Source organism: Mirounga angustirostris, unplaced genomic scaffold (assembly GCF_029215605.1).
Source record: "Mirounga angustirostris isolate CCGP_5_RB_7025 unplaced genomic scaffold, mMirAng1.0.hap1 SCAF_3, whole genome shotgun sequence".
NCBI classification, from domain to species: domain Eukaryota; kingdom Metazoa; phylum Chordata; class Mammalia; order Carnivora; family Phocidae; genus Mirounga; species Mirounga angustirostris.
Genome location: NW_026991711.1, coordinates 59248550 through 59268165, shown reverse-complemented (window position 1 = coordinate 59268165; position 19616 = coordinate 59248550). Strand labels below are relative to the sequence as shown.

The window sequence follows — 19616 nt, the reverse complement described above, 5'->3', positions numbered from 1 at the left end:
AAGAAGTAAAAGTATCGCTCTTTGCAGATGACACAATATTCTGTATAGAAAACCCTAAAGACCACCAAAAAAGTGCTAGAACTGATCAATGAATTTATAGTCTCAGGATACAAAAATTAACATGCGGAAATTTGTTGCATTTTATACACTAATAATGAAGCAGCAGAAGGAGAAATTAAGAAAACAATCCCATTTATAACTGTACCAACAATAATAAGATACCTAGGAATAAACTTAACCAAAGAGGTGAAAGACCCATAGTCTGAAAACTGTAAAATGCTGATGAAAGAAATTGAAGATGACACAAAGAAATGGAAAGGTGTTCCATGCTCACGGATTGGAAGAACAAATATTGTTAAAATGCCTATACTAACCAAAGCAATCTACACATTTAATGCAATCCCTATCAAAATAACAACAGCACTTTTCACAGAAGTAGAACAACAATCCTAAAATGTGTATGGATACCCAAAGCCATCCTGAAAAGGAAAAGCAAAGCTGGAAGCATAACAATTCAGGACTTCAAACTATATTACAAAGCTGTAGTAATCAAAACAGTATGGTACTGGCACAAAAATAGACATATAGATCAATAGAACAAAATAGAAAATCCAAGGATGCCTGTGTGGTTCAGGCGGTTAAGCATCCCATTCTTGATTTTGGCTCAGGTCATGATATCAGGGTTGTGAGATCGAGCCCTACATCGGGCTCCACATTCAGCGGGGGATCTGCTGGAGATTCTCTCTCTCCTTCTCCCTCAGCCCCTCCCCCCCTGCTCGCACTCTCTTTCTCTCTCTCTAAAATAAATAGTCTTTAAAAAAACAGAAAATCCAGAAATAAACCCACAATTATATGGTAAATTAATCTTCAACAAAGCAGGAAAGAATACCCAATGGGAAAAGGACAGTCTCTTCAACAAATGGTGTTGAGAAATGGACAGCAACATGCAAAAGAATGAAACTGGACTGCTTTCTTATACCATACACAAAAATAAATTCAAAATGGATTAAAGACCTAAATGTGAGACCTGAAACCATAAAAGTTCTAAAAGAGAACACAGGCAGTAACTTCTTTGACACTAGCTATAGCAACTTCTTTCTAGATATGTCTCCTGAGGCAGGGGAAACAAAAGCAAAAATGAACTTTTGGGACTATATCAAAATAAAAAGCTTCTGCACAGTAAAGAAAACAATAAAACTAAAAGGCAACCTACCAAATGGGAAAAGATATTTGCAAATGATATATCCAATAAAGGGTCAGTATCCAAAATATATAAAGAACTTACACAAATCAAGATCTAAAAAAGGGATAATCCAATTTAAAAATGGGCAGAAGGGGCAACTGGGTGGCTCATTTGGTTAAGCATCTTATTCTTGATTTTTGGCTCAGGTCAGATCTCAGAGTCTTGGGATTGAGGGAGCCTGCTTGCGGATTTTTTTTCCCCTCTCCCTCTGCCCTTCCCCGCACTTGCATGTGCTCTCTCTCTCAAATAAGTAAATAAATCTCTTTTTTTTAAATGAACAGACATTTCTCCAAAGAAGACATACAGATGGCCAAGAGACACGTGAAAAGATGCTCATCATCACTTATCATCAGGGAAATGCAAATCAAAACTACAATGAGGTATCACCTCACACCTGTCAGAATCGCTAAAATCAAAAACACAAGAAACAACAGGTATTGATGAGAATGTGGAGAAAAAGGAACCCTCTTGCACTGTTGGTGGGAATCCCAACTGCTGCAGCACTCTGGAAAACTGTGTGGAGGTTCCTCAAAAAGTTAAATATAGAACTATGCTATGATCCAGCAATTGCACTACTGGGTATTTACCCACAGAATACAAGAACATTAATTCAAAGGTATACATGCACCTCTATGCTTATAACAGCATTATTTACAATAGCCAGGATGTGGAAGCAGCTTGGTGTCCATCAACTGATGAATGTATAAAGAGGTGGTATATATATATACAATGGAATATGAGTCAACCACCAAAAAAAGAATGAAATCTGCCATTTGCAACAACATGGATGGAGATAGAAAGTATAATGCTAAGTGAAAGAAACCAGTCAGAGACAAATACCGTATGATTTCACTCATATGTGGAATTTAAGAAACAATACAAATGAGCAAAGGGAAAAAAAGACAGAGAGAGACAAAGCAAGAAATAGACTCTTAATTATAGAGAACAAACTGATGGTTAGAAGAGGGGAGGGGGTTGGGGGGGATGGGTGAAATAGGTGATGGGGATTAAGGAGGGCACTTGTTGTGATAAGCACTGGGTATTATATGGAAGTGTTGAATCACTATATTGCACACCTGAAGCTAATATAACACTGTATGTTAACTAATTGAAACTAAAATAAAAACTTTTGGGGATGCATGGGTGGCTCAGTCAGTTAAGTGTCTGCCTTTGGCTCAGGTCATGATCCCAGGGTCCTGGGATTGAGCCCCAGATCGGGCTCCCTGCTCAGCAAGGAGCCTGCCTCTCCCTCTCCCTCTGCCTGCCACTCCCCCTTACTTGTGCTCTCTCTCTGTCAAATAAATAAATAAAATCTTAAAATAAAATAAAATAAAAACTTTTTAAAAATGACCCATAGACTTCAAGTAAAGTCAGTATTTCTATTGAGTCTTTCTTTTAGGCCAGAGATCTCTGAGAAGGTTTACCACAGAAGTAATACATTACAGCAAATTTTTCCTCCCAGTTGATTGTATTAAGAAAATTAGGAGCTGGGGCGCCTGGGTGGTTCAGTCATTTAGCGTCTGCCTTCAGCTCAGGTCATGATCAAGTCCCACATCGGGCTCCCTACTCGGCGGGAAACCTGCTTCTCCCTCTCCCACTCCCCCTGCTTGTGTTCCCTCTCTCACGATGTCTCTCTCTGTCAAATAAATAATAAAATCTTTTTAAAAAAAAAGAAAAGAAAATTAGGAGCTACCTCTCCATGCCTCTTGTATAAACCACCTCTGCAAGAAAGAGCCTCACACCTAGAAGGCCCTCCCAACCCCCCCAGATATTTCCCCATGCTGTGGCCCAAATAACCACCAACTGGATCAAGCTGTAATCTGCTGACAGACTTCTCTCTTAGTCAAATTCTCAGGTGAAGAAAGCTGGTAATACAAAACCCAACAGGAATCATACTGAGGTGAGTCAGCTCACACAGCTTCTCTGAGACAACCCATGTTAGTTGAAACTAATGGAAAAAAAGCCACGGAATTTCTTTTCCTTCTTTCTTTATTTTTTTTTTTTAATATGGAATACTTCACACACCTGCATGTCACCCTTGCTCAGGCCGCGTACTAATCTTCTCTGTATCGTTCCAGTGTCAGTACATATGCTGCCCAAGTGAGCACAACCACAGGATTTCTTTAAAGCTATTCTTCAGGCAGAAATTCTGGCCTGTTCTTTTTATGGTGGGTAGACCATTTAGACTTTATAGTGTGAAGATGAGCACCTTCTTTAGACAAAAAAGAATCATTTTTCATAGAACAGGGAAAGACCTATCACATCATTTTTTTGACGCCAAAGACAGCAAGATAAAGTCTATAAGTTGTTAAATGAAGTAGAGGAAAAAAGATCTACAGATTAATATAACTCCGTGAGAAAAACACAGGAAATAAATAATCTCATTAAAATTTTCTTATGCCTTTCCTTTCACTGAATTCTAAAAGCATGATCACATCCATCAAGTAATAGCCATACATATAAATGGGAATTGAATTGTAAATTATATGTTCCTACATTCTTCATGAATGTTGCGATGGATAAATATATGTGTCAATTTGACTAGGCCAGAGTGCCCAGATAGTTACTCAAACATTATTCTGGGTGTGGGTGTTTCTGGAAGAGATTAACATTTGAATTGGTAGACTCAGTAAAGCAGATAGTCCTCTCTACTGTGGATGGGCCTCGTCCAATCAGTAGAAGGCCAGAAGAGAATAAAAGTTCGGAGTAAGAGAGAATTCCTTCTGCCTGACTGCATTCGAGCTGGAATGTCAGTTTTTCTCCTGCCTTCAGACCTGAACTAAAACATCAGCTTTTATGTTTACTGAGCCTTGAGCCTGCTAGCCTTCAGAATGGAACTATACCAATGGCTCTGCTGAGTCTCCAATTTGCCAACTCAACCTTGGAATTTGTCCGTCTCCCACCTGCATAAGCCAATTCTTTATAATAAATCCCTTTAGAGAGAGAGAGAGAGAAGGAGAGAAACACATACATTCCATTGATTCTGTTTCTCTGGAGAACCTGACTAATACAGATGCTTGTATAAATTTTATAGCAAAGTTGTGTAAAGAATAAAGATATACCAAGTACACTTAGTTGTTTTTCTCTCCCCCAGACCGCAGCCATATGCCCTACTCTGGTAGTAACTCAAAGAATCATCTGAGATAAAAGTCACACTCAGACTAAAAAGGAAAGCCAGTCACCAACACTACCGCCATATTCAGGGCTGCCACGTTCAGTCAGAGCCATTTACATCTAAATCCACCACCTCTATATGGCCTTCTGGAGAGACCAAGAGGCAAAGTGAGGAGTACTACTTTGGGCCTGCTGTTTGCTATATGCTGTAACTGTAATTGTACACATACCTCCCCTTATAGTGGCCCCACTGATTTAATGAACCCAAGGCAGATTGGTCTGATTGTCAGGGTCTTAGACAACTTGACTGAACATATTATATCAACGTGAGAGCAAGCAGTATGTCCCAAGTCAGTATCAAAGAGTAAATAAAAGCAAAACTTTCATACTGATATGAAGATTTTATTCACCAGAATTCTGGGGCAAGAGTAGCTTATGCTTACAAGAAAAACCACCAGCACTAGACAGTACATGTTCCAGAAGGCTGCATACACCAAAGAGGGTCTGTGTGTGGTGTGTGAGGGCGCAGAACGGCAGCGCCACCCACGAGTGCACTTGAGGCAGAGCAGTTGCCATGTGTAAGAAGCTGGTGAAAAAGAAAGAAGTGTAGGGGCGCCTGGGTGGCTCAGTTGGTTGGGCGACTGCCTTCGGCTCAGGTCATGATCCTGGAGTCCCTGGATCAAGTCCCGCATCGGGCTCCCTGCTCAGCGGGGAGTCTGCTTCTCCCTCTGACCCTCCCCCCTCTCATGCTCTCTCTCTCTATCTCATTCTGTCTCTCAAATAAATAAATAAAATCTTAAAAAAAAAAAAAGAAAGAAAGAAGTGTAAAGGGAATTTTTAGAAAGATTTCTGTATGATTTTTCTATCTGAAATCCCTTAAAAATAAAATTTAAGAGTAAATATTTCCATCATTCTTCAAGGTTTCTCGAGTTAGACTGTTGTTGAATGTTGCCGTACAAGGAAGCCTGGCTTTGTGTGAGTTTCACTGTATTTAGACAAAGGCCATCTTCAGATTCCAACATCTTTCCCAATTCCCAATCAGGGCAGACCTTCCCTATTACTACAACAACTTACAATCTACAATTAACAGTGTGGGTCATTATCAAGAACAGTAGGATTGAGCTTTGGTGTTTTTGGTGTTTATCTTTCAGAAATCTAAGCTTATTTTTATGACTCTTAGTATCTTGTGGCATACAGCATCCATCAATCAGCTCTAAAAAAGCAAACTGGGATGTGTCCAACATTTTGGCTCCAGGCATGGTTCTAAATTTCCGTAATGTCCCAGATCAACAAAAAGGTTACATAGACCTTATATAGCACAGTTAGAGAAGACAACAAATACCAGCTCAAACTATATCCTCACTACCTAAAAAGACTAAAAAGCACTTTAAATTAAAAAAATGCAGAATGTTACCAGAATGTGAATTATTTATCACAAAAGGCACCATAAAGACAAATCAGACACTACTGTGGTGTATTATTGTAGGTGACAGATTCTGAAGTGAGCACTTAGGGCTAAAATTACATATCACCAAAATTACCCGTGAAAATCCCTAAGGAATGTACCATGTTGGAGACACACAGTCTCTCAGTTCAGTCCAACATATCCAAATTTTCCTGCAAAGGTGGAACAGATAACCATGGCTTTGGTTGAGACCAAGGACCTAACTTCTATTTAGAGACTATGTGGTAACAACAATCTGTTGTACAATCGATATTAGAATCACACTCTCGGCACAATGAAAAGTTAAGACCATGAGCACCACATGGGAATTAAGACAATCAAGGGAATAGCAGGTTCTTTTCTATCATCTTCTGTGTGCCCCAAGGCAAACATTTACTGATTGCAGTAGAAAACAAAGTTATCTAAGCATAATTGTATTTGTTTAAGCTAAGTATACATTTGATAGGATTCCACTCTATTTAGAAGAAAAAAAAAAAAACACAATGGGAAAGAAGACACATCAAAGTGGTGAACTTCACCCTGTAACTGAAGACTCAGTGTCACTCACTCTAAATCTGCTTGAATGTTTAGCCTGGCCAGCAAATACACTTGGCTGAAAGTCCAAAAGATACCAATTTTTCCTTAGATTCTCAGAATTATCCTAAAGGTGGAGAAAGGAAAAACTGCCTCCAGAGTAGACACTGCCCCAAAGGAGTTTAAGAAAATATCTAAGAAAAACCACAGTCTGTTTTCCACTGACTTAACAGATAGTTGTGGCCATAGGAAAGCCAGAAATGACAATGGTAACAGACACAAACCATGTTCTGTAAAGCTAAGAAGTTAGAGGAGGACACTTCCCATTTCGAGAGTCAAGAGCGTGCAACTCATCCACAGTATGCTGGAATAAAGATATGTGGTGTGAACACAGCTAATTAAACTCCTTGGTTTATAAAACATTAGAAACCCAACCTGGACCCTGAAAAGTCAATATTCTATGAACTTCTTTTGACCACCTAGGACCATCCCACCAGTCAAGCATCAGGACAGGACAGTAGAGGCAGGTGTCTATGTCTGCAGTTGAGAGAAGCTGGCTCTGAAGCCCCTTCGGTCTGTGAGCTTTAATTGCCTTCAGCCCAGTCCTGCCTAAGAATGTGATTCCCAGACTAGCCCTTGTCTTTTCTCCTGGTTAGAGAAGAAAGGACAGAGCAGCAATGGGATGGCAAGAGGGCAAGTGAAGAATAAAAAGAGTAGCTAGAGATGAAAGCTGCCACCAGAGAGGCTGAACTGAAAATAGCATGACTACCACCCTCTGCTGCATTCATCTGTTCATTCAACAAATATTGACTGAGTGCCTAATATATGCACAGCATTCTGTTGAGCATTTCTCGTGTTTGACGGTCTTAAAGGGGGATCGTTTCCAGTGCCATTTTTATCGAGGCTCACTGCTTCCCTGGGTGAGTAAGCTTCAGCTTTTCCTTACAGCGGGTCACACTTCTTACCCCACCTTCATGCAAGCAGAGGCTCCTAGACCTGGAGGCTATGAAGAGAAGAAGAGAATCTGGCACAGCTGTAGGCTAGGAGAACCGCCTCAGATATGGTCAGCTTCCAAAATCAAAGCAAGGAGCGGGTTCACGCAGTGTTCAAACAACATAAAACAACACCTCGTTTTCACTGCAGGTCCCTGGAGGGACATTTTTAGAACAGAAACTTGAGAACACATGGATTATTCACCAGAGCTTAAAAAAAAGAAGCCAGTAAGGGTAATTTATAGTATTACAAGAGATTTTCAAGTACAGAGATCGAGGACAGAGTCTATAAGATTTCAACGCATGTTAACATAAAGCAAGAGTTGTATGTGGTGAGGCTGACTGAAGATCCATTTCATCTTTTAATGGAAGAAAGATGCCTGTAGTCCAGTTTCCCTTTCTCAAAAAGACCTTATTCTGCCTGTGGTTAGACAATTGAAGAAAACATTGTTCCAAAGCCACAGAATTCATCTTTTCCTTAATCTAGCAAAAATGTGCCCATCTGTGACAATGCAGATTTGGGCAGTCAGAAAACAAGAGCATAGACAAGGAAATCCCAGCCACTATTTTCCAAAAGCTGTCCTCAAGACTGAGATTAGGGTCTGTGCTCTCCTTAACATTGTCTATTGGTCTATCTTTCTTTTCTGTCAAAAGCTGTATCTATTAAAAGAGAAAAAAAAAAAAGTAACAGTGAGCACCAACAAGCTAATGTCCTGATGTAGCTGTACCTTCATGCAACAAAGCTGGGAACAGATAATTTAAAAAGTACCCAGACTGTACTGCAAGCAAGGCAGAACAGAAAGTAGAAGACAACTCCTTTCTCACCTCAGTTAATGCTTTGTTCAAAAAACACCACTTTCAAGCAGTCCAGTTATTTATCTCATTAAATAAAGCAATAAACCACGCTAACACCATAAAGCATGGCACAAAATAACTGACAATATTATTACTCCATTGTCGTAAGTCTGATTAGGAAGGATAACTTTTAATGGTATGAACACTGAGCAGCACTGCAATAATACTGGAAACTAAAAAGGGAGCGTCCACCTCCTACCCCCACACATGATTCCTTTCCACACATATGTATGGAAGTACGCAGAGGAGACCCTGACAGAGCACCACCAGCACACCTTTACATGGACGATGAGGGCCAAAAAGTGGGCAGTCAGATGAAGCCCACCGAGAGGCTTTCCTCATAGGGGGCTGCAATCCCTGGCTGGGCCTTGCATGGTAGGACTTCTTGGCAGAGATGATCCATGTGGAAAAATCCATCTACCTGGAGATAAAGTGGCCAGTCGTGACAGTCTGAGACCCTGTCTTCTTCAGTCTCTCCACCCTCATTCCCCTCGGTGCTAGATCTCTGATACATCTGATAAATTTACATCAAATGTAGAAGTTCCCTTTTCCTATCATTTGAATCAGAAGGATTTGCGCAGTTCCCCATACCAATTCCTGACAGATCCCTCCTCAGCTCCTACTTCATTATAAGATAGTAAGCACACACACACACCTTTGTCTGTAAGAATGAACAAATACAGTAAAAGCCCTTCTAGCCAAACTGCACTAAAGACTACATTTCCTGTCCTCAGGAAAACCTACCAGCTGATACACCACGGCACACCCGGTGCTCACAGCCAGCAGTCTCCTCCGCCACATGCCTGCAGTCTTCTACTCCCACCAACCACATGTTAGGCTTTCCAAAGGAGTGAAGTTGTGCCACTTGTATTTATGATTATAATTATATAATTCAATTAAATATTTATATTATCTGATGAAATATGACAACAAAGAGAGTTATGTTTCTTTGAAAAAGCAAACTGAATTCTTTTAAAGAATCAATAAAGATGAGTTACTAAGAAAATCTGCTCTTAAACTGAGTATGAGTGAAACTGTTCATGACAGGGAAGAATAATGAAAATGTACAAGGATTCTGCACTCATTACAGCACAAGTGTCTTTAAAATCTTGCTCTTATTTTAAAAACATGAAACTGGAAATCATAGGTGATTCATTATGAGTATGGTTTATGTAAGAGAGATGATACGAATAATCAGTTGGCCCATTTGCAAAGAAAATGCCTCGACCTTCCACTGAAAGACTGGCTGATAAAATGTACATTAAATATGTTTTATTTTTAAAAATGTGTCTGTATGATTTTCTATTTCCCCCCAAATTCTCATGGTTAACCAACCAACTATTGGTTCTGATCACAAGATATCATAAGAAGGACACTGTAAAGACAAATCAACAGAAATAACAAAAAATACTATGGTTCAACTAGAGAGGACAGACCCTGAAAAACAGAAGAAAATGCTTCCCTCTGATTTCTTACAAGGGAGAGAAGACATTTTAAAATTTTTTGGAAACTGATTTGTCATATGATTGGCCCCCTAATGACTAATTCAATGAATATCCAATTCACTGAGCAATCATCTGACAAATACCTTAGATAGGACAATTTGTCAAAGCCACTGCACCAGGTCAATACAGGGGCACAGTTAGGGGCAGAAGCAACAGGGACAGAGGCAATAATAATTAAGACAAAAATTCGTGTTAAAAACTTAATCATTCTATAGAAAGTGTTAAGTGTTCTAGGAATTCTCAGGGTCTACAATGTGAAACACAGGCAAAGGTGATATTAAACAGCATTTGACCAAAATATATCTCAGGAAAAGAGCCTCAGTGACACCAGGGCAAAATAATTTTTTTTAGAAAAACTCTGTATTTCAGGAAGTTCCTCTTTTGATCAAACGATTACTAGAGAATTAGCTTTTGGCAAGTTGGTCACCTAATGGTTCTTAGCAATTTCATGTTGGGTGAAGTAGCCAGCTTCCAAAGTGAAAGGGGAGAGCATTCTGGCGTGAATGAAGGAATCACTTAGCTCTGAGGTCAGTTCTATGAGACAAGGGACCAGGTCTATTTGGTTTAATGCTGGATTGGCAGCACCTATCTCAGGACCAACACATACTAGGCATTTAAAAAATATTTGTGGAGGCGCCTGGGTGGCTCAGACGGTTAAGCGCCTGCCTTCGGCTCAGGTCATGATCTCAGGGTCCTGGGATCGAGCCCCGCATCGGGCTCCCTGTTCTAGCAGGGAGTCTGCTTCTCCCACTCTCTCTGCTGTTCCCCCTGCTTGTGCTCTCTCTCTCTGTCAAAAATAAATAAAATCTTTAAAAATAATAAAAATAATAAAAAATAATAAAAAAGATTTGTTTCATGAACAAATGTTGGAAGATTAATAATGGGCAATAATATTCTATACATAGGTCAGGACCCACTGGGGAGAGCCATGGATGTTAGGCTATGAATGCTATACTTGATCCTACCTGTAAAAAGGAACTCACTGAAGACTTCTGAGCAGTCAAGTAATATGACTGAAGTAAGGTGTAGAAGATTAATCCTTTGTGATTAGTAGGATATGTTAAAAGAGCAAAAACTACAAATGTCCCTCGATGGATGAATGGATAAACAAACTGTGATATATACACACAATGGAATATTATGCAGCCTTAAAAAGGATTCTGACACACGCTATGACATAGATGAACATTTAAGATATTATGCTAAGTGAAATAAGCCAGTCACAAAAGGACAAATATGTAATCCCACGTATGTGAGATAGTCAAATTCACAGAGACATAAAGTAGAATGATGGCAGTGGTTGTCAGGGGTTGGGGGAGGGGTTTATAGAGAGTTATTGTTCAATGGGTATAGAATTTCATTTGGGGAAGATTAGAAAGTTCAGAAGATGGATAGTGTCAATGGTTACACAACAATATGAATGTACTTAATGCTGCTGAACTGTATATTTTTACAAAAATTTACCGAGTTTACCAAAATTGTTAAAAAGGCAAATTTTATACATTTGGTATAAAATAATGTATACATTACTATACATGTATGCATTATGTATATTTTACCACAATAAAAAAATTCTAGAAGTCAGAGAGGGAAGGGCTAGACAGAAAATTGCATTTTTCCCACATAACTAGAGCAAAGCAGTAGAGTAGACAAGATTTGAGTTAGAGTGGTGATCAGGTGGCATACCATGAGGAGCCATGGCAACTCTGATAAAGAGTATGGACTTGGTATTGATGTCTGAATGATTCAAACTAAAATATTCATAGTCATTCATAGAAAAAAAGAGGAGAAACTGATAGCAGGATGATCCAGGAGGCTATTTTATCCATACGTTGTCTAACCCAAGGTCTTGGTAATGGAAATGGAAAGGAAGAAAAGAATTAATATCAAAAGCATCACAAAGGAAATATAAGAGATTTGTTGATCTGATGGAGAAAATGATTAAGAAAAATAAAATATCAAAGTTTTTAGCCCGGTAACTAGAAAAATGATGGTACCATCAAGAAAAAAAGTATGCCCAGAAGAAAGAGGTAGTTTACAGGTAAAAAATAATGATTTCTGGGGTGGCTCAGTCATTAAGCGTCTGCCTTCAGCTCACGTCATGATCCCAGGGTCCTGGGATCAAGCCCCGCATCGTGCTCCCTGCTCCGCAGGAAGCCTGCTTCTCCCTCTCCCACTCCCCCTGCTTGTGTTCCCTCTCTCGCTGTGTCTCTCTCTGTCAAATAAATAAAAATCTTAAAAAAAAAAATGATTTCCTGTTTTGACATGTTAAATTGGAGCTGACAACAGAAAATCAAAATGGGGAAGGCCAGTAAGCAGTTGAAGACATAAGTAAGTGATGAATAAAGGGTAGTTAGTTTAACCCACCAAAGGTAGGCTGAGGATATCAGCCTCACCATGTAGCAGCAAATTAATAATGGCCTTCAAATAAAAAGAATTAGTATGCTTACAGTAAGTAAACTGTCATTGGAAAATACTGACTCATTCTATTTAGGTGAATTAGAATGTCCTTCATATAGTATGCTAAAATAATTTTTGAGACAAATCTTCCTTGGATGGACTAATGGAATCAAAAGAGAAAAATTTAGGATTCTATCAACTTTTCTTTTTTTTTTTTTTTTTTTTTTTTTTAAGATTTTATTTATTTGAGAGAGAGAGTGAGAGAGAGCATGAGAGGGAGGAGGATCAGAGGGAGGAGGGTCAGAGGGAGAAGCAGACTCCCCGCCGAGCAGGGAGCCCGATGCGGGACTCGATCCCGGGACTCCAGGATCATGACCTGAGCCGAAGGCAGTCGCTTAACCGACTGAGCCACCCAGGCGCCCTCTATCAACTTTTCAATTCAGTTTTCTGAGTCACTCCATCTGAGATTTCTTAATCTAATATCAACATACATTCTAACAACATAATGTATGCACACTTGCTAATACCCTATCCTTTGGTGATATTATCACTCATTTAGTCATTCAACAAACATGTACTAAGAGCCCACCAAAGATACAGACACAGCTTTAGAGTGTCAGAAATACAAAGACAAATGCCACATATCCCATGCCGTAGAAGAACTCATAGTCTAGAGGGGAAAATAGGATCCTGATCTAGAACACTAATATTCTTCTTATCCAGGGTACTGTATTAAGATCTCCTAGTAAAAATGACCACTGGTAGTACTTAACTCGCTTTTTAGAAAGACTTAATCATATTATCAATTGATTATAGCAAACTGTTATAAACAATTGTTACATCCTAGGTTAACCAACATATATGTAATTATTCTAATTATTACTTAAGATGTATGGAGAAAGATAGGTGATGGCAGTTAGCAAGAAAGGAAAGAATGAGCTATCAAGTTACCAAATAATTTTGAATCTCCTCTCTACTTAAATATATAAACAATATTATTTGATTAATCCAGAAGCAACAATACTATACACAGCCCTTCTAGCTGGAACTTTTACTATTTATATTATATATGTACTTCAATCTGGCATATTAAAAAGAAAGACTGATGCATCCCGTTAATTATTTCATGAATGTACCCTTTTCTCCGTAGATACCACGCCAGCTCCTTAAGGATAAGAGTTATGTCTTTTCTTTTGAGACCCTATGAGCTTAGAGCAGGTCTTAATATTTGCTTAATCTAATTAAAATAAATTAAGTTTGTGCCTTGAAATCCTGTGTCAGTTACATTCTATTATAAAACATTGCCAAACTAGTAATTAAACATGCCATCCTTGGTTAGCACCAAATTTTCTCTCCACTCTTTGTTGTTTTTTAATATTCAAAGTGCTACTTCTCTTTCTCACAGCCAGTTCCTACAACTTTGGAATTTACAGTATTTTCATATTTCCATAATGACACCTGCTGGTAGGAGAAGAATGGATGAACTGCAGGAATTTTATTCAACTAGCTATAGCCAGTCATATTCCAGTCTGAAACAACTAATGTTCCTGAACATACAAAGAGTAAATCTGAATGATTCCAAATACCCACGTACTAAAAATTTGACAAAATTAGTACTGTTTCAATGCTATTTTCCAACCAGATTTAAAACTTATCCCCATAATCTTTGTCCAAAGCAAAACTGCTGCTATTAAGAATAGTTGTTACTAAGAGCCTTAAAAATCATCAGTTCACTTATGTTAAATATTTATCCATTTAAGAGTTGGCATTTAAAGTACGGCTTTTTAAGAGGAAGATGGCGGCTGAGTAGGAGGACCCTAGGCTCCTCTAGTCCAACAAACACAACTAGACAACTATCAAATCATCCTAAATATCCTAGAAATCAACCTGAAGACAGATAAAATATGGCTATTTAAGAGATTATCATTCTCTTAAACTTTTTCATTTTTTTCATATGATCAATAGATCAAAGTTTAAGTGGCCCAGAAGACAATGAATGGGGCATTTGTCTCCGTCATAACCTGCATGTCTTGCCCTTTGGGAGGGTAAATAAGAAAAGCGGCAGGCCTGGCCACCTCTAGAAACACTTCTGGAAGCTCAGGATAAGCTGTAGGTCTCCTGTAATACCCAAATAAGAGATATGGCTGCTCTGTTCATCTATTCTACACTTGAGGATTGTGCCTGGCTCATATCCTCAGTGCTCAGCACACTCCCTGACACACAGTAGACATCAATGATTATTTTTAAACAAACGTGTGTGTGTGTGTGTGTGTGTGTGTGTTTAGCAGCCAAATAGACTAGATCCTGGATACATTTTACTCAGACACCAAGATGTTAATGAGATTAGGTGGGTTCACTGTGACAACACCTGAGTGAGCTTATTTAACTCAGTAGTTTAGAAAGCATGAACATTAACCAAGATGGCCTCAAAGAAAATATGCGCAAGGTCAATGCATCCAAGTTTCCTGAACAATTAGTAGGTAAATGTATAACTCATTATAACACACATTACACAGACTCTTTCTTATTTAACCAGCAATTCCTCTTCATTAGAAATCAGTCATGTATGCCAGCTCCAGGGCGAGAGAGCTGGTCTCAGAATGAGTTTTCTTTCTAAACTGCCTGCAGGTTAGAGTCCACACTGGCCTTCACTCAGCTGACAGTCTACTCGTGATTGTTTTGTCTTTACAAGTATGCTAACTTCTCAAACTTCCCTATACTTGCTTAAGTTTGATTCCTTTCACACAGAGAAGGAAAGGCTTATAGGCAAAATACGTGAAGTAGGCCTTCTGATTTCCCTTTTCAAACACATTCCCCCCTTCTTCCGAAACAACAGGGCAAGGGACATAATTATCATGCTTATTAATCAAAAGCTATAGTTTTCTTTCTAGAAAGGAAAACTGGGCACTTTAAAAGTCTTTCTTTGTACCCCAATTATATACAGACTATAAATCAATTCGATAAATACTACAAACACCTACTATGTACTAGCCCTGGTAGGCACTGGAAAAAAAAAAAAAAGAATTCTTGGATTTTGCCCTCAAAGAAAAGAGTTCATTGTCCAGCATCCTAAGCAGTAGCCTAGTCTGCTATGAGGACTATCCTATCAGCAAGTCAGTATTCAGCTAACTTTGTGTTTCCAGTTCCCAGCCCCACCTCACAGAGCATATCTCTGTGTGTACATGGCTGAAGAAAACATAACAGAAAGACTGTGGGTGTTCCAGGATACCATGGCTCATTAGGACACCCCAGGTTGATAAACCATAGCTCAAGGATTCCTACATGTCGTGAGAATCTAGCACCTGGCTTAGGGCTTTGTTCATCAGTTGTTTTTGATGGAGAGATGAAGCTTTGTAGAAAAACTGCAGTGATTCAGAATAATCGAATCCTTGGGCCATAGCACATAAATGTGAGTGTGTGTGTGTGTGTGTGTGTGGTGGCAGACACATTGAATTGGGACTTTTGATCCAATACCCTACACAGCTGATGAAAGCACTTCATTCTTTGCTTTTTACCCAGAGAAAATAACATTGTGATTCATTTTGCCTAGGGCTTTTTAAAGACGAGAATCACAGGGGAAACCCCAACTCTCTTTTTCATACCCTTCTAACAATATGCACTTTAAAAAGACAAAATGTTTCCTCACCTGGGTCCGTGACCTGAGATTAACCTGTGAGCTACTGGAAAGAGGTTGAGGGAAAAAGGGAAATAATATTTACTGAGTGTTTATCCATACTAAGCATTTATCATGTGTTCCTTTAGGTCTCACAATAATCCTGTGATTATTACAACTATTATATTACTATAACGTTACAGCTGAGGAAGCTATAGTTCAGAGAGGCTGAGAAACTTGCGAAAGCCACCCAGCTGGTAGGTGGCAGAATCAAGGTTATTCCCTCCATTACAACATGCTGCCCCCCTCCACACATGTGCTTCAGCTGTTTCTGAATATGTCCATACGAGACTGAAGGGATGGAACAGTGCAGAGCTGGGTTTTATGGGGCCTAAAGCTAATACAAATTTTGTACCACTCTTTAAGGAAACTATAATACAAAATTAGATACCAAAAAAATGAGTATTTCTTGAGAATGAGGAAAGAAATTGCACATTCTTTAAAGACAACAGGTATCACAAACATTTTCTTTCAATTTACACTCTTGGTTTTCAATAGACATATATCCTTTCTATCACATCTGAATTTGGGTATGAACAATAATTCTGAAAAAAACATACAAAATTAAGCTGAAATTAAGGTATACACAAGGACAAGTCGAATGTCCTTACACTGCATTCAGCTCCATGATTGGATAATTGGATTCCTCATATGCTACATACTGTGAATTACTGATGGATTATATGAGAGTTTTGTCACCAGAACACTTACTCTTTGGCGTTTCTCTTGCTTTGGTGGTGACTTTCCTCTGAAACCACTAAGCATTCTGGGGACAAAATGCAACAGATACAATAAGAAGAGATCCAGAATGGGATGAAGAAACATGCACAAACACAAGAATCCTGATAAAATCTATTCCATGCTATTCACATGAAAAAAGAAAAATATACATAATGAGTCTATAGTTGTATGCTCAGCATTATCAAGCATATTCCAGATAGGAGAGAATATTTTTGGCTAGGCATCAAACTTCCACTCACAATTTTACAACTGCCGAAGGTAAGAATTTTCCACAGCTGAGCTTCTCAAACTTTGCTTCAAACCTTTTTTATCTCCACTACCCCTGTACTTCCAGTGACGAGCACCATAAACTGGTTTATAACCTTAAGACCTCTGGCCCTCATGTTTCCTCACCATCCCTGTTGGGTGAGTCATCCAGTGGGTGGTAGGAGTATTCCTAGAAGTCATTCCTCACCCAGATGGTCACAAAAGGAACTGCAAACTTCATAAAAATATTGCACCAAACTACACGTATCCCCAGTTCAACTTCCTCTTAGCCAGATCCAAAACATGCCCTTCAATCAGATGCCAGCTGACAAACTGTGATCGAGATGTCAGAGTGGAAAGAGATGATCTTGAGTGATTACATTTAAAACATCTTGCTTTTGCAAAATTTAGAAACACACATGATCATGTGAACACACTGGTAGGGCCCCTTGCAGAGCCTTCATTAGATTGCTAGAGACTGGCCACCAGTATGGAATAGATCGTACCAAAGGAAAATAGAATTGGAAGAGAAGCAATCCAAGGACCAAGAGAATATTTGATGAGTCTTACAAGCTCTCTGGGTGTCCTTGTTTCTTGGACAAGACTTGATTCAAAGCAGATACAAACTAAGGAAAGAAGAGTAAAACAATCATCTATGTTTTGATGATTTTAATAAGCCACAGTCTCCCAGTGAGACTGAGAATGTCCCCCAAAAGTTGCCCCCACAATCCATTCTATTAAAAAAAAAAAAAAACCTTTGGAGAGCAATACACTACACTTCAATAATTAAGATTAACCTTTTGGCTCTATTTTCCTCCCAGGGTAGTAGTTTCTTATCTTCCTCACATATGTATAATGGGCCACTTTGTAGCAAAACTAGCAGTATTGTTTATTGTCCCATACATTATTTTTAAGAGCCTGATATAGACAGGAAGGTTATTGTTCTTTTTTCCCCTTCTTGTTAGCTAATCAAATTTTACATGTCTAGTTTCAAGAAAGGCAGATTGGTTTTCACCAAGAATTGAAAAAATAAATATGATCTCTCACCAAAAAACAGTGTGAGGTCCTTTTATTCCAGTGGATAGTAGCTGCAAAGTTGATCCTTCAAAGGGAAATACCCATTAATTTCACCTCCAAAGGACCCACAAAATTGACCCCTTAGGATCTGAGGCCTTCATTTACATGTCCTATATAAACAACTGCCTCTTGGGGCGCCTGGGTGGCTCAGTTGGTTAAGCGACTGCCTTCGGCTCAGGTCATGATCCTGGAGCACGGGATCGAGTCCCACATCGGGCTCCCTGCTCGGCGGGGAGTCTGCTTCTCCCTCATTCTCTCTCTCGCAAATAAATAAAATCTTAAAAAAAAAAAAAATTTAAACAACTGCCTCTTTCCCTCCTGTTGCTACCTGAATTGCATGAGACAGACTAGGGAGCTTGAGAATGCCTTGCTTCCTGAACACAGATATTTCACAAACACATCCCATAATCTTGCAGCCCTCTCCTATCCCCTAAGCCCAAATGCATAACACAGGCTTTTCTGACAGTTGTAAGGTTGGGGGGGGAAGGGAAGCAATGCTTTGCCATGCTTGCTTAGGGCTCTCTAACAAAATCACATCACAGATTCTCTTGCCATAAAGCTAGTTCACAAAAGAAAGGAAACATGAACTTGAGTCGTTGGCTACTGTGTACCAGGGACATTTCATACATGCTTCATACATATCCTTGTGAGGTAAATACTATTATCCATTTTTTATAGATGAATAAACAGAGGTTCAGAGAGATTAAGACATTTTCCCCCAAGATTCTGCAGCTGTCAAGGGGGTATGGGCAGTATTCTGAAATCTTGTGAAGTTGTACCTACAATGTAAAGTGGGGAAACCCTGGGCTTTGGGCTTCATTCCTGGTTCTGCACACAGTAGCAATGTGACCTGAGATGGATGATGATGCCCCTTTCCTTATCATAAAATAGGCGTAAGAATAGGGCCCATCTCGGAGTTGAATGAGTGGTAGATGTAAAAGGCCAGCACTTAAAAGATACACCGTAATTTTTGTTACTTTCCCTTCCTCTCAAGTTTCTTGGGGGCAGAGGCCACATCTTTCCTATTATCTTTTTTTTTCTTATATCTTATACATACTCAGCCTTTAGCAAATACCTGTGGATATGAGCCCTGCCGTGTCCAGTACTTTCTGGTGATAGCTGACACAGTGTTTTCCATAACAACGCTGGGCATTCTTATGCCCCAAATATTAAAACTTTCATTTCAACAGATTAGATGAAATACCTCACACAACAGTGCAATTAAAGTAAGAAATGGATGGGGAAAGGATTTTTGCAATTTTTTAAAAACCATCAGTGCCAGCATCTCCTTTTTATTAAAAAATATTTTCAGCCAGTGGAATGTAAGGTGAAACAAACAATAATCAAGTTATCAAACAAACATTCTGAGCAGCGTCAAGCCTCTGAAACAGGCATGAATGGCTAGCATACAAGGAGTACATCTGATCCAATAAGATGATCCAGGGAAGCCTGGCTTCTAGGGTTCCAAGCCAGCTGCTCAGACACTAAGCACATGAATGCTAGAGCCAGGCCCCAGCGATAAATGAAGGCTACACTAGTATAAGAAACAGGGTTTGGCCTACAAATACACACTTTGGCAAGAATGGGTCCATTTCTCTCCACTTCAAACACCCTAGCTTAAGCCATCATTACCTCTAGCCAAGAATTCTGCAGTAGATATCCTGCTCCCACCCTTGACCTCTTTCATCTATTCTCACACTACAGCCAGAGAAGACTTTTAAAAACACAAATTAGGGCACCTGGGTGGTGGTTAAGCATCTGCCTTCAGCTCAGGTCTTGATCTCAGGGTCGG

General features: G+C 39.3%; 1 long non-coding RNA gene and 1 other non-coding gene across 4 annotated transcripts in view; both read right to left on the bottom strand.

Annotated features, from left to right (window-relative positions):
• LOC123839697 (uncharacterized) overlaps nucleotides 1-19616 on the bottom strand; it is a 137978-nt gene that overhangs the window by 42873 nt on the left and 75489 nt on the right. Inside the window, exon 7 of one of the 3 annotated variants that reach the window (XR_008505667.1) lies at nucleotides 16469-16526. The exons of the other annotated variants lie outside the window; for them this stretch is intronic. This is a non-coding gene — a long non-coding RNA (uncharacterized LOC123839697). Of the gene's footprint in view, nucleotides 1-16468; nucleotides 16527-19616 lie in introns of those variants that run through there. 3 annotated transcript variants of the gene reach the window in all.
• Nucleotides 3245-3351, bottom strand: LOC123840045 (U6 spliceosomal RNA). Its single transcript, XR_006789868.1, has one exon. It is a non-coding gene; the product is annotated as a U6 spliceosomal RNA (small nuclear RNA).